At 42.2% G+C, this 13,976-nt stretch overlaps 1 protein-coding gene across 16 annotated transcripts in view; it reads right to left on the bottom strand.

The window, feature by feature from the left end:
- The window catches only part of celf2 (cugbp, Elav-like family member 2), a 243,674-nt gene that overhangs the window by 88,910 nt on the left and 140,788 nt on the right, over positions 1-13,976 (bottom strand). The window lies entirely within an intron of this gene.

The following is a 13,976-nucleotide window of genomic DNA, read 5'->3' as shown; positions in this document are numbered from 1 at the left end:
CCGGAAGTGCGTTGCTCACTACGGCTAGTAGCGCCGAATTCGTCGGAACAAAATTGTAAATAGCCGGTATTTTGTCAGATTTTCAACACGTTGGGGAACTAAACGACTACTTTCTCGCCTGAAAATGTTTCAAATGTTGCTAAAGTTTACAGAGTTTAGAGCTTAAGCGAAATCAGCTTCAGGCCGGCTGATTTCGGCTCGGGCAGGAGCGAAATGCATTGTGGGTAAACGCTTTGCATACTGTCTGATCGAATCAGTATGCCGTATGCAGAATGGAAGTATGCAGTTTGCAAGTATGTAGTATGCGGTTTCGAACACAGCCTTTGAGTCCAGCCTCGCACACAGCTGGTCGACTGACTTAGTTCCAGTTTATTTGTGTAACTTGTTTGTTCTTTCTGTAGTGACTGTGTAACTCTGTAAAAATGCATTACTCATGACACATTTGGATTTTTATGCACAATGGTTGCTGTGTTTTTTTTTAACCTACTGCCGTCACAGCTTGTTGTAATTAAGGAAAAAAACAAGAGAGAAGGCACAGTCAGTGTCTGTTCATATTCTCCTCCGGAATCTTTGCTGAAAACCAAATTATATTGGGAAAAAAAAAAAAAAAAGCACCCAGAATATCGATTATTCCCTCTAATATGCCCAACTCTTCAAGCATCTCTTTTATACCGAAATTTGTTCCATGTGATATTTGCACACAAATAATGCCAAAACATGCAGAACACAAAAAGTGCGTCTCAGCTGGGAACATGATTGAAATGTGAGGCACATTAACTAAACTGTGTATTTCCTGCATGTTTGGTGCAGAGTGAAAGCTATTCAGTGGGGAGCTTTTTAACATTGCCTCAGCATTGTACATTATTATTCCATTATAATTCCAATTGCACCTGTGTTCAAGCTTTGGCCCCTTGTGTGCAATTTGCAATTCCAATAACAGTGTACGAGGGTTAGCTGCTAGCCGCACGCACCGAATTATAATTCCAGTGGCGTTTTCTGCATATCTGTGTATGGGAGGGTTAGCTTTTGGTGTTAGCATGAGCGATTCTGACTGCATATAATGTGAAGGGGAGGGGTTGGCTGTTAAGGCTCCGCTAGCCGCTGTGTGTTGTGATTCCCAAGGTGTAGCGGGGGGCCTGGGAGCCATGCTGCATGTGGCGGCTCGTCCCAGGTGGTGGGCTGTCAAGATGAGGATCAAAGAGCAGAGGAGTGGACCTCACACACACATTTACACACAGACATTCCCCAATGTGCTCCAGTTCCACCTGTTTAAGAGTCAGCACACTCGCTGCTCACACACACATAAAAACTACAGTGAGCCAATGAGAGCAGATGCAGGAATTGTATGCTTGTCACTCGCACACAAACGTACGTGAACGGCAACATGTGAAAAGTGCTAAAGACTGACATGAATACTTTCTCCATCAATTTGTGTGTCTCTCTTTTCTCGCAGCACAAACATTTACTAAGACGGCTCGGAGAGAGAGAGAGGAGATCCACTCTGTTTGTGTTGTTGAAGAGGGACTCTCGAAAACACACACCAGAGACGTGCACACACAAACTCGCAGAGAGTGGAAGAAATCTATTAGAAGCTGGTGCTCATGTGCAACAGAGAGAGGGAGACAGGTGGAGAGGACACAAGGAAGAAGGGCAGAGGGTGCGCAACAGAAGAAGAAGACGGGGGGGAGAAACAGTGGTTGTGAGCGGAATAAAGAGCAGGGGAGGGAGATGCCTGTTCATAAATGCTTCATGGCTACTGAAGGGGGCCTTTGACTGAGTATAAACCCCCCCACCTCTGTCAACACATCAACCTCCTAAACAACAAGTCGACCCGACTTCTCTGCACGGGATAGTAGGGCTGACTAGGTGGGGGGTGAATTCAGGCTTATGTGCCTCAAGTCCTTTTTTTTATTTTCAACAAATTTGACACAATCAAGTTCTCTCATGGCCGTCTCATACCTGTGATGAAAGCGCACAAAGATGCCGCTTGTCTGCTCCATGTGACACTCTAAAGTCAGGTCAGCAGATAAAGAGCATCCTGTGCCACTGTGACACAACACAGTATATGCCGGCTGCACCGCTGAGAGCCAAGAGGATCGGTCACGAGGAGATCATTGGAACTGATTCTGAACACTGTCTGCGCTCGGTCGTCTACACAAGAACAGATCCCTTCGCTTCATATGTGCAGTATGTCATATTATTTTCTACTCAAGATGTTTTTTTTTTAAAAAAGCACATGTTTGTGCGACTATGTAAATATATATATTAGGGCTGGGCAACGATCTCTCTTAAAACTTTTAATCTAATTAATCACACGATTTCCCTGATTAATCGCGATTAATCGCATTTGTACGCAAAATCCAAAAATGAATTCAAAAGTAGTGTATAGCTTTTAGCATTTAGTTTTCTTTTAAATGTGCTGCCATATGGATGAAAGTGCCATAACATTTGTTGTGCAAACACACTTTTAACATCAGCATCTTTCTGTAGTTTTTATGTAGAAGCCTCGCTCCACTGTCTGTTTCCTTGAATGACTTGCTGCTATCAGTTGTGTGTTTTGCCTTTAAGTGATATTTTAGACTGGAACTACTACGCTGAGAAGACAATTCAACTTGGCAGAGTTTACAGATGACTTTGGTTCTGTCGACTCTGCCGTCTGGAAAAACTTTAAAATGAAAATGGCCGAGTAAAAGTTCCGTACCCTTCTCCATGTTTGGTGAATCCGCCGATTACTTTCTTTTCTGGTTCCGCAGCAGGACAGCAACAGACATTTACAAAATAAAATAAATGATAAAACAGGGGTGGTCTGTGGCGTAGTGGGTTGAGCAGGCGCCCCATGTACAAGAGGCTATAGTCCTCACTGCAGCTGGCCCCGATTCAAGTCCCACATCGGACGGCCGTGTGCTGCGTGTCGTTCCCCCTCTCTCTGCCCCCTGCTTCCTGTCTCTCTGAACTTTCCTATCCATTAAAGGCACAAAATTTTTTATATTATATATATATATATATATATATATATAAAAAATCCCACACTGCTTCAATAATGTAGAGGTCGAGGTAGATAGACAGTCACAGGTAAGTTTTCTAGTACCAGGCTCCTAGTGAGCAAAGCCAATATCAAATTGATGTGAAAACACTGCACACCACTGAGTGGTCATAAAGAACCGTTAAGAACAACATCTGTACAGCGGTTTTTCTGCAGGTAAGATAAGAGACAACCAGTTGGAGACGTTTTAATACAAAACTGAGATACTTCCCAACATATTTTTGTGTTTAATGGGTGGAACCGTTTCGAGCAGTAAGAGTTACTCTAAAAGCCGCGATAGGATAACTCTTAACTCCTCGGTATGTCTTACAGGACGTACCTTTTACCTTCACAGGAGAGCCAAGTGAAGACAATAAAAAGAACTAATCCCACACATCATCATCATCAAAGGGCAGTGGAGATGCGTAGGGAGGTAACAGCAGGGATGCTGAACTCTTGCACACCAGCATACTTCCGGGTGCTCTGAGGAAAGAAGCCAATTACAAATCCATGCGCTGACTTTAAAAACACCTAGAGAACACAGTTCGTAAATCTTGTTTCCCCTCAGCTGAACCTGGGTGAGCTCTAGCACACATGTTGTTATGCTTACTCTGATAAGAAGCCCAATACTTGTGTATTCGGTTGAGGATGCAAACTTCTACAGTGTGATCCCCATGTTAAACACAAGCTTGAGTTTTCCTGTCCAGTTTTTCTGTCATTCCCGTTTGTTTCACGGTCCACCAATCTTGCTCAGGCCATACTATCTGTAGAGATAAAGGAAGTAAAGTGACTTATACCAAAAGCAAAGTTGAAGTAAGTTGAGCCACATCATTCAGTGGTAAAAAAAAAAGAAGGATAAGTCGTAGATGTGCTGAATTCTTGAGAGAATGAGCTCAGCTTTGGTAAATTCTTAATACAGATGATGATTTTGATGCAAAGTGAGTACAATTGCAGGTAATTCCTGGTTATTCTTTAAAATAAAACTATATGTGCTGTATTTGCCATGCTTTATCTGAGTTTGCATACATCTAAAGTGCATTTCATCCCCCAGTAAGCCTAAGAATATGTTTTTCCTCCAAATTGATTTATTTGAGTAATATTCAAAATTCTCTGGAGGTAGAATTATACTGTATCAATAGTCTGAAGAAATTTACATAATTTCTATTTGCCAAAAGTGCTAAAATCTTCCCTCCCGTCTTATTTAACCTCCAGGTTAGCAACTGCTGCTCTGTGCAGTACGCAAATGTGTGGGGCTGAATCAGCACAGACTGAAGATGGAGCCGGGGTGGGTGAAAAGGAGGAATGCCTTGCAATCCGGCAGAATGGGAGTATGGTTATTAAAAAGGGTAAAAAAGAGGCAGGTGTCGGGAGGGTTATCACAGAGCTTCACCCCCCAAATCCCTCCACCTGAGGCAGTGTGCTCACAGTGACTCACTTTTTCCTCCCTCCATCACTCCAGTTCCTTTTCGTTCCCCTCCACTTTCCATCTGACCCCTGGGGTTCCACTCAACCGCTGACCCACATTAACTACAGCAATTACTGATCACACAAGCCTCTGGGTGGCACGGGATACATCCTCCAACTCAGGATATTTCTTGCCCCCCAAATCACTGATCCCTCTCTGCCTTCTGCAGCTTTAAAAATGCCCCTCAAGGTGTATAATTCATGTGTGTCAAAGAGCCGCTGAGTGACAGCAGGGATAGGCAGAAAACGACAGAGAGCACATTCCGAGTTTGACAGCCCAATAAAGAACAGATTTACAGATGGAAAAACAGGGAGAGGATGAGTGGATGGCTTCAAACAATGCTGCCTCTCTGACGGGCATTTGGCTGATGTTCTAATCCTGTTAACGTAGGACTCGGTCCAGCTCGCAGCACTTCACAAATCTATACAATCCACTGGTTACTTTGGTGGAAAAGCGCCAATGTCACCCGCCCCACACTCCTTCCCCGAATCCTCCCTCGCTCCCTCTCTTGCTTGCAGAAGCAACAAGACCGCTTTCTGGAATTCAAAGCCTCCAGGATGACCCTGAAGTGCTCAAAAAGGGTGAAAAAAACTCAAGGCTCTGCAACTTTGCTTAAAACCAAGCAACTCTCTCCGTCGCTGAGGCATGCAAAAGTATAAACAGAGAGAGAAAAAAAAGGCACAGAGATGAGCTGAGAATCCACACACACACAAAATCTCCCATTAAAATCCACCTGCAGCTGCTCTCTAATTGGGCCTGGTTAGCCGACTAAAAAAGCTAACGTCTAGTTAAGGCGATATAATTGGCCGCTCTGCTTTAGGAAAGAATGAAATAAATCAGTCCCCCGTCTCAGGTCGGCCTCATCTCAACTGAATCCATTAGAGCAGATAATTGTCTTGGACGGAAGAGGGTTCGCTCAGCGTTGCCATAGCTTAGCGAGAGGAGACAGTTGGCTTGCAAAACCGATGTCTGCCATTGGACGGGTGTGCGAGTCCCTGGATGCGGCATCAGAGTAACCCAGGCAGGGAGATTCTGATCTGAGCAGTGATCGAAAATCACAGGCTGTAATCTGTGCATGTGTCTATCTCCAAGCTCGAAATTATGTCTGCGATATTCACCGGAATTCAGCATCATCTTTTATTAGCCATCAAGATGACATTTCAATCTGCAACATCCCTTTTTTTTTTTTTGTCTATGCATGCTGCTAAATGCTTGCAGCTCTCTGCTGGCTCCTACAGACGCGGGTCTGGATTAGACTTCGGTAACACTGCAGGTAAGGGGATTGGCTCTGGTACTAAAATCACATGGGTGCAGGTGGATGAAGACTTGCAGAATGAGCTCGGTGTTTGGCACACAGAAATGAGGAAGGTTGCATGTCTATTTACAAATAGAGCCGGTTAGGCAAGATCCAGTTCAAAAGGTACATCCTACAGACGGATGTGAGACATGATCTGAACTGATCAGTTCAGAGGATGCAGATGCAATCTTACATCCACCTTTCACTGGCTTTATAGTGCTAATATAACATCATCTCACTCCCTCCATTGCATCTGTAATCATTTCTGAAGGCCCTCAAGGTCTCTGTCGGATGAACATGATGTGCTATTTTAGAGCACTCGCTGAAATGAACGATTCTGTCTTTCTTGGCTGGAGAGTCGACCATGAAAGATGTTAGTAGTTAATTTGATATTCAACAAAACATAATAGCTGTTCCCTCCTAATTTTTGGGTCTTCAAAACGGGAAGGTTATGACAACTCTGTCCTGTTGTGCAATTTCAAGCCTGGTCTCATGGGACAGCATTCAACTGAACGGAAATGATTTTGTTCATGCTGCCACACTTAATCTGTGCAGAATGAGAGGATCTTATTTTAGGGGAGGCCGCAATGTTTTTATAACCCAACCAAGTAGTTTTAAGTGTATGACCCCAACCAAGCGGTGTGGGTGGCTATAGCTAACCAAAAAGGGAAAGCACATGACGACAACTCCACCACACCCTCCGGCATTCCGATGTAGACTTCTCATGGGAAATCCTTTGAACATATTAGTGTAAATAAAGCAGACATTACCTAGAACAGAGCATAATGAGATGGAAGCACCCGACGCCTTTGGGCTCGTTTTCTTTTTAAGAACACGGTTGCTTTCTTTAGGTTTGTTTTCACACATCATGCATCATTATGTCACAAGATCTGGCAACACTGGCTCTGGAGGTGTTCCGCGAAGAAAGCGGTAAAAAGAAAAGAGTTAGAAACCCGAGTTGGACAAAACTTTGAATGTTGAAAGACTAGTTGGAATATTGCTGTGCATGTGCACATAGTTACGGTTTGGTTTGTTTCGAAATCTCCGTCTGGTTTTGCCTAAAATAAACTTTTAAAATCTAACATTTAAGCCATGATTACACAGCACCATTACATTTTGCAGGTTGCCTTGGTGATACATCCACCTGAGAGGACAGTCCATGATCAACGAGCTTTAGTGAAATCTGAATGATCCCTTTCTACAACCCAGACACCTGCAGGATAGGATTGAAGTCACGATAAATTGTGTGTCTCTTGCTTTTGGAAAATTGAATTTGCTTCCAAACACAACCATTCAGCCCTCGCTTTGCTTCCTCGTCACATGCAGGTCAGAGTGACTGAATCCCTTCATCAACAAGCTTTTTTCTTCATCATAATAACCCTACCATTCAGTCCGAGTTCCGCATGATTCAAAGCCCAGGTAGCTTACATTTAAGTTTTTTGTTTTTTTTTTAAATTCAGGTCATGTTGGGCACAGATTTTTGTAGTGAATAGATCCATTTAATGAAGACATTAAAATTAATGTATTTGTGTCTCTGTCTCAGAAGCTCATGTGGGCTATGGTGTATCATTAAGATAAATGACATAGCGCATCCCCTGCCAAAACACAAACACACACACTGAAACAAACTCGTCATGGAGCTCACGGTTGTGTTTTAGCAAGAGGACCATTTTCTGTTTACCCCTCTGGCTCTCCTTGTCGCATTCTCTTTTTATCTACCCCTCCATCTCTATCTCCCTTTCAGCAGAAAATGGCAAATTGCTCCATTTCTCACTCACTCCCCCTCCTCCCCTGCTCATTCGGTCATCTGGTTATTAACTCCAAACGCATTAAACCAACAGTAGTGCTGTGATATTCCCATGACTGTCCTAGTCAGCATTAATGCACACACACACATAGACATATGCTAAATGCACATACCTGGGTCAAACTGCTAAATGGATTCTGCATGGTGTACAAAGGGAAACAATTTAGTGCTTTTGGGACCAAACACAAAAATCTGGGAACTTGCTAAAGGAAACCGAACTTACTTCCAAACTGTGCTCTGTGATGGATTATGTTTTGGCTTCCAAACTAAACTAAACAGGCTTAAAGAGATCATTCAAAGTATTTGCAGTATGCATTTTTGGAAGCCGTTATGATATTTTGGAGGTATGATATTCTATTATGGCAAAAACATTCACAAAATGACTTGTGTTTTCTTTTCCAATGGAATTTTATTTTTGTCAGGCTGCAACAGCCTCTCAAGCAGCACTCAAGACCGTCATGCAACGCCAGATGATGACAATAATAAGACGGGGGGGGAGGATTACACTGATCCACAGATATCCACTTGCTGGTTAGACGTGCAAAACTGTGGTTTTAGCCAGAGCTCCAAGCGAGTATTAAGTCTCTGGTTTCATCTCTCAGCGTCTTTTAATTAATCATTTATTTATTCATAGCAGTCCAATTTAAGGCCAAATCTGACTTGGTAAAGTTGAATTTTACAACTCAGAAATGCTGGTGGTATGAAACGAAGGAAAACAGATGGGTTTACCTTCAGGACTGAGCTGGGAATTATTTTTAGCTTGGTGAAATCAGCAGGAAAAGATAATCACCTCCACTGGAAATTAAGTTTTCTACTGGGAATGCCAAGAAGGGGGGAGATTGAATTGGGTCAAAGACTTTTCATGAACGTGCAATTCACAATTGCTGTATACTGAAATGGACTGTAATGATTTGACCTAAATGAGAATGAACTGGATTGAACTGTTTCACTGGACTTGAAATTGAACTTGTTCACCTTCTCTGTAAATTGCCCTGAGAGAACTTTAGTTGGGAATTGGTGAATACAAATAAACAGACTTCAAATTGCAACCCTTCTACATTTTCATATGGAATTTTATTCTTTGTGGAGTTTTTTTTCTGTTCTGAATTAGGTGGAAAACAATCTACACTACGCCTGAGCATTTCTACCTTTGGACTGAGGCTTCATATTGTGTTCCAAGTGTTCCAAGGCTGACCATCAGAAATAAGATTCATCTTATATTAGCATTTAGCAACATCCTACAATCTGTGTGCAAACAAAATCAAATGGAAGGCTGTCTTCCCTTTAAAATTTGTATGTATGAATTAACCAGTACCCAAGTATGCTGGAAATAATAAGTTATTGTGATACTTAACCTAAAATCAGCTTTTAAAACACATTATAATATGATGGAAATAAAACTAAATTGAATTTCTTCACACACACACACACACACAGACAGAGTTATCAGACAGATTACTCCTGCATGTATATGTTTAACTGGGCACAAACTAGCCCAGGCATAGAGCGCGTGTTCCACCCAGAAATAACAGAGGAAGCCCGTAACTACTAGCCTGACTACGTCATACTCACGATTCTAGTCAGAATGTGAGTCTGATACCGCTCCATAGAGTTTTGAGTATGGGGCGTGTTTCAACCGAACCAGGAGAAAAAAATGCCTCTTCGCTCAATTGGATAGACCTACAACCAATCAGAGCAACGTAGTATGTGACGTAGATTAAGCGACACACACTTGTTGTAGGAAGGACGGCAAAAACATCTTTTCTATCGATTAAAAGCCTTTATCGCGTTCCTCTGTTCGTCTTTCAAAACTAATGCAATGTGGAGATCCTGTAGAACAGACTCGATGGCAGAATCTACACACCCTAGCTCTCCAGCGGCAGCCATGTTTGTTTCAAACGAATTCAAACCGAGCGCTCTTTAGTGACGTAGTCGTCGATAATGTCCCTGTTGATCATCTGTCCATCATCGTATAAAGCCCGCCCTGGCAATCTGATTGGGTCGACTGATTTGATGTCGGGCATAATGATTTCCCAACTGAGCAGAGCCAGACCGAACTTCCCGACCAAAAGGTTTATGGGCGGGGCTAAGTTCGGCTGGCACCCAGGCTACGTAACTACAGGGCATCTACAGGGAAACAGTGCAGTGATAACATTTACTGCCATCTAAATTGTTTGTTAATCGTTTTGATCTGTCATATATTAGGTCAACCCAAAAAAAGCCCACTGCTCTAAAATTGAAAAAGGGCGTATCAACATCAATCATAGCAGAGACGTCATATTTCAGTCAATAAATCGATCCCTTACCCCCTCTTGTATACTAGGACACAGAAGTCCAATCAAATAGCCCGGTCAAGCTACACCTGCAACTCGATTTAACTGTCCATCGAAAACATACAAAGTGTGTAACCCATGACACAGCCTCATGCAAGCGTCTAAAAAGAAGCTGAAACGGAGTTCGTTCCGTGTTCATGGACCTCCTGATTTAGAAACTCAGGAATGGGTTTTCTTGCTTATAAAAAAATAAAAATAAATCACTTCTTCTCCGGTGTTGACTGGCATTATATCTGCCTCAGCAGAATAACAGACAGTCTCTGTCGTAAACAGGGCTAATCTAAGCCATTTTAAAGGCTTCAAGTGGGTTACTTTGGTGCATTCTATAAATGGTGATTAGCTTTTTATGTTTAATCAATGCCTGAAGAAAAACTTTTAAGTTGCAAATAGTAAATAAAATAAAATTTAAAAAAAAAAATCTTTTTAACTTCATTTAGAGAATTCAGATAACGCAAAGCGGACTGACTTGTCTGAGTTCAACAATAATTCATTTTGTCATTAGTGTTCAAGGGCAAAAAAATCCTCCATGGGCATTTTCTGTAGAAGTTATCTTTTACTGTTCATAGAGTTGTGCTTTTTTTTTTAAGTTACCCAAGTTTTGGCGAATGAGGACGTAAACAAAACTGTAAAAAGGAGATAAAAAAAGTCACTGGAGTTGTTCTGGTAGCTGTGAAACTTTTTCCTTTGGAACAGTGCGACTAACGAGCTCGTTTAAACCCATGCTGCCGCTTCATAAAGAAAGGAAAAAGTTCCTCTGGGTCACCAAACGGGGCATCGGTGGTCCAAATGACCGAGACCTTTTTTTTCCAAACGACACTGGCGCCAATTTAAAATAAACACGTCGAGGCGAGAGAGGCCGTGGCTTCCCTGACGCCGGTGAAATTTCAACTGTGGAGCCAGCGAGAGGGCGACTGCAGCTGAGAGGGTGCGTATGAGGCCAGGCAGGCTTACCTAACTATGAGAAAACAACAACAGTGCTCAAAGCCTGCATATAACAAGGCCGGCAAGAGCCCAATCAAATGCTACATTTCCTCTTAATACACTCCACCTCAGAGCACAGAAAGAGACTACGGAGAGAAGAAGAGGCATATAGAGGGGGACCGGCGTTCCTAGTAGAAAAATGAAAGGCGCGCCAGGCGGCTGAGTTTCTTTTTTTCCCCTCAACGATGAGCGATACTCTCGACTCATCAACCGTAAAAATAAACTCATTTCAAGGGTAGTGAAGATGAAGCGGGACATTTGAGGGAGCTGAAGGACAGAAGGGGCAACCGCCGCCAATATGCACCCAGCCCCACCCTTACAGTGGAGGGAGAGGAGGGAGATGAGGCTCTCAAAGCTAAAAGCACACAACCACAAAGTGTTTTGACGTGCATGAATTAGTTGGTTTGACTGCTGGAAGAACGCCTTATGCAAGCTTTCATAATCTATGCGACTCGCGATCGGACAAAGCCGGAGAGAAAATCAATCACAGGGACAAAAACTAAAATCCGACTGAGGTGACGGTGCAGGGAGGTGATGGACACGTCTTTTAACCGCCGGAAATTAAATTCAGCTTCAAAACACGTACTCAGTACAATGTCAAAATTTAGAACCGATCATCTCGCCTGCCTGTCTGACAAAAGAAAACAACACCACGCATCCTCTGAGGAAAGTTCAAGGTGGAATCCTGCAAAAATAATCGCAAAAAGAAAAACCTGGAGTGAAAATTGAAGCAAGGTGTCGAAATGTCTGCTGCCGTTCACGAGTATAACAGCTTGCAAACACTTTTTCTTGGAAGTCAAGTGACTTTGCGTTCTTGTGTGGTAGATTTCCTCGATTCCAATTTCTAGATTTTTATGCCGTCTTTCAAGCGCTGCTCGTTTGGAGGTCCGATCCCCAAATTTTTCCTTCGTGTTAAGGTTTGGGTATTAGACAGAGCGAAACCCCTTCAGTTTTTCACCTGCTAGGGGGTATAATTCATTCTGGAATCTCAAACGTGCGTGTTAATTATTTAATGTTTAGAATTTGCTGGCGTATCATTTCCTCCGACAGAGAAATGCTCCTCGTGGCGCGAGCTGCAACACAAAACCCAAACCAGGATCCATACACCCTCAGGCCAAACAGCTGGAGAAGTGCTCCATTAATGAAATACAGCTTTTTTTTTTTCCTCCTCTCCAATCACACATTTGTAAATCAGCTCGTTTCAAAAATGCGTCGGCCCCTTTGGTTATTGATCTGCAACCTTCTGATGCCAAATTTTTGTTTTGATCATGTATACAAGGTTTTCCTCTGATGACTCTTCATGTTAGTTGTATTAGAGCAGTTGTAGCTGCACAATAGGAAAAAAAATCCACCAACTGCAGAGTCTGCCAAATCGTCCTGAAGGTCTTTTCAGGTTCAACTTTACCTTAACTGTTCCAGAGAGAAACTGTTCCTGAATTACATTACAAAAGAAGGAGGAAAGAGCTGAACACTTGTCTATATTTTATGGTAATTTCTTGCTTTGTGGGTATCAGTTGAGATATCATCCGTTGAGAGAATCCATGGCTGCCGACTGCTAGGTTTGGAGGGCTCAATGTATCTATAAAGTTTTAAAATCTCCCCTCACGAGTGCATTCCAAACTAAATGCCACTGAAATAATCTAATTTAGATAAACCTTATGGGAGAGCTGAAAACTTGAGGTGTCCAAAATATATATTTTTTTTTTCCACGACAAAACCCGGAGCCGCTCAAACGTTTGCATGCATAAAAGGTTTCTTTTGTTCCTAAAAATGACAGCTATAGATGCATATGAAGTATCCGAGAATAAGTATAGTAAGAAAATAAATCCTACTCAAATTATTACTTACAGAAAAAATGGTTCTAAACACTTCCATATATGGACAGATTGACCTGTCAGGGAGTGTGGGACAAATATATGGCTTTAGGACACCATTGATCAATGTTTTGCAATCTATGCTTTAACTTCTGGGACCCACGGGGATACATTATGGGGGGCCTTGGGCAGTTTGGCATAAAATGTGCTCTTTTCTGCTGATTCAACACTCTGTATCTAAGAAACTGCACACACGTCTGCGATGTTGAGCAGCAGTTACAAGATAGCAGAGATGGGACCAAGTCACACATGTGCAAGTCTCAAGTCTTAGCTTTCAAGTCTCAAGTAAGTCCCAAGTCATTTTTTCTTGGGCAAGTCAAGTCAAGTCAAAGTCAAGTCACCTTATTAATGCAATTTTACCTGCAGAATCTGATCTTAATAAAGTGAAAAGACAAGATGTAAGTAACTGTCAGTAAACATCATTGGCCCATGTGTCCAACCTGTCCACCCCGTATCATATCACGCTAACGTTAGCTAACTACCGACTAGGCTAACAGGATCACATTAGCTAATTTGACGAGCACTTACTGGTCAGAATGGATCTTCAAATGACGAACAAAGTTCGAAGTTATGCTAGATGCTTAACGCTCAAGTCATTCAAGTCCTAGTGTCTCAAGTCAAGTCAAGTGCCGAGTCTTTAACTTCCAAGTTCGAGTCGAGTCTCAAGTCTTTTATTTTTTGTCAAGTCACAAGTCATCAAAACAGCGACTCGTTTCGACTTGAGTCCCCATCTCTGCAAGATAGCACCCCCCCCCTCTCAGAATCCAGGCTGGCAACTCTTTTTTTGAGTAACTTTGGTGAGTATTACTTGGTAATATCTGGGAAAAAGTCAAATATCTAAACATATTTTCTATTTTCCCAAAGCAGCCAAAAGAAACTCAAGAACCAGGACATAAAACCCAGAAGTGGTGTTAACAATAAGGACCTTTTTACAGCTCTTGCTTATGACTTCTTTACAGAATAATAATGTTACTGGATTAGAAAAAAATGCTGTAATAGAGGCGGCAACTATCTTGTATCCAAACAGGCGATTCAAAACGTACGAAATTTCTCTATATCTTGTGTCTTGCTTGACTTTGTGGATTTATGACATTAAAATATCATTGATTACAGAAAACAATTATGAAGACGAATCTGCCAAAAAAAAAAGGAAAACCCCTTCATTAAATTCCACAAGTGTTTAATACCTTCACGCAT

This window comes from Odontesthes bonariensis, chromosome 8 (assembly GCF_027942865.1).
Source record: "Odontesthes bonariensis isolate fOdoBon6 chromosome 8, fOdoBon6.hap1, whole genome shotgun sequence".
NCBI lineage: Eukaryota > Metazoa > Chordata > Actinopteri > Atheriniformes > Atherinopsidae > Odontesthes > Odontesthes bonariensis.
Note: the sequence above shows the minus strand (reverse complement) of the source record. Positions and strands in the feature narration are given on the sequence as shown.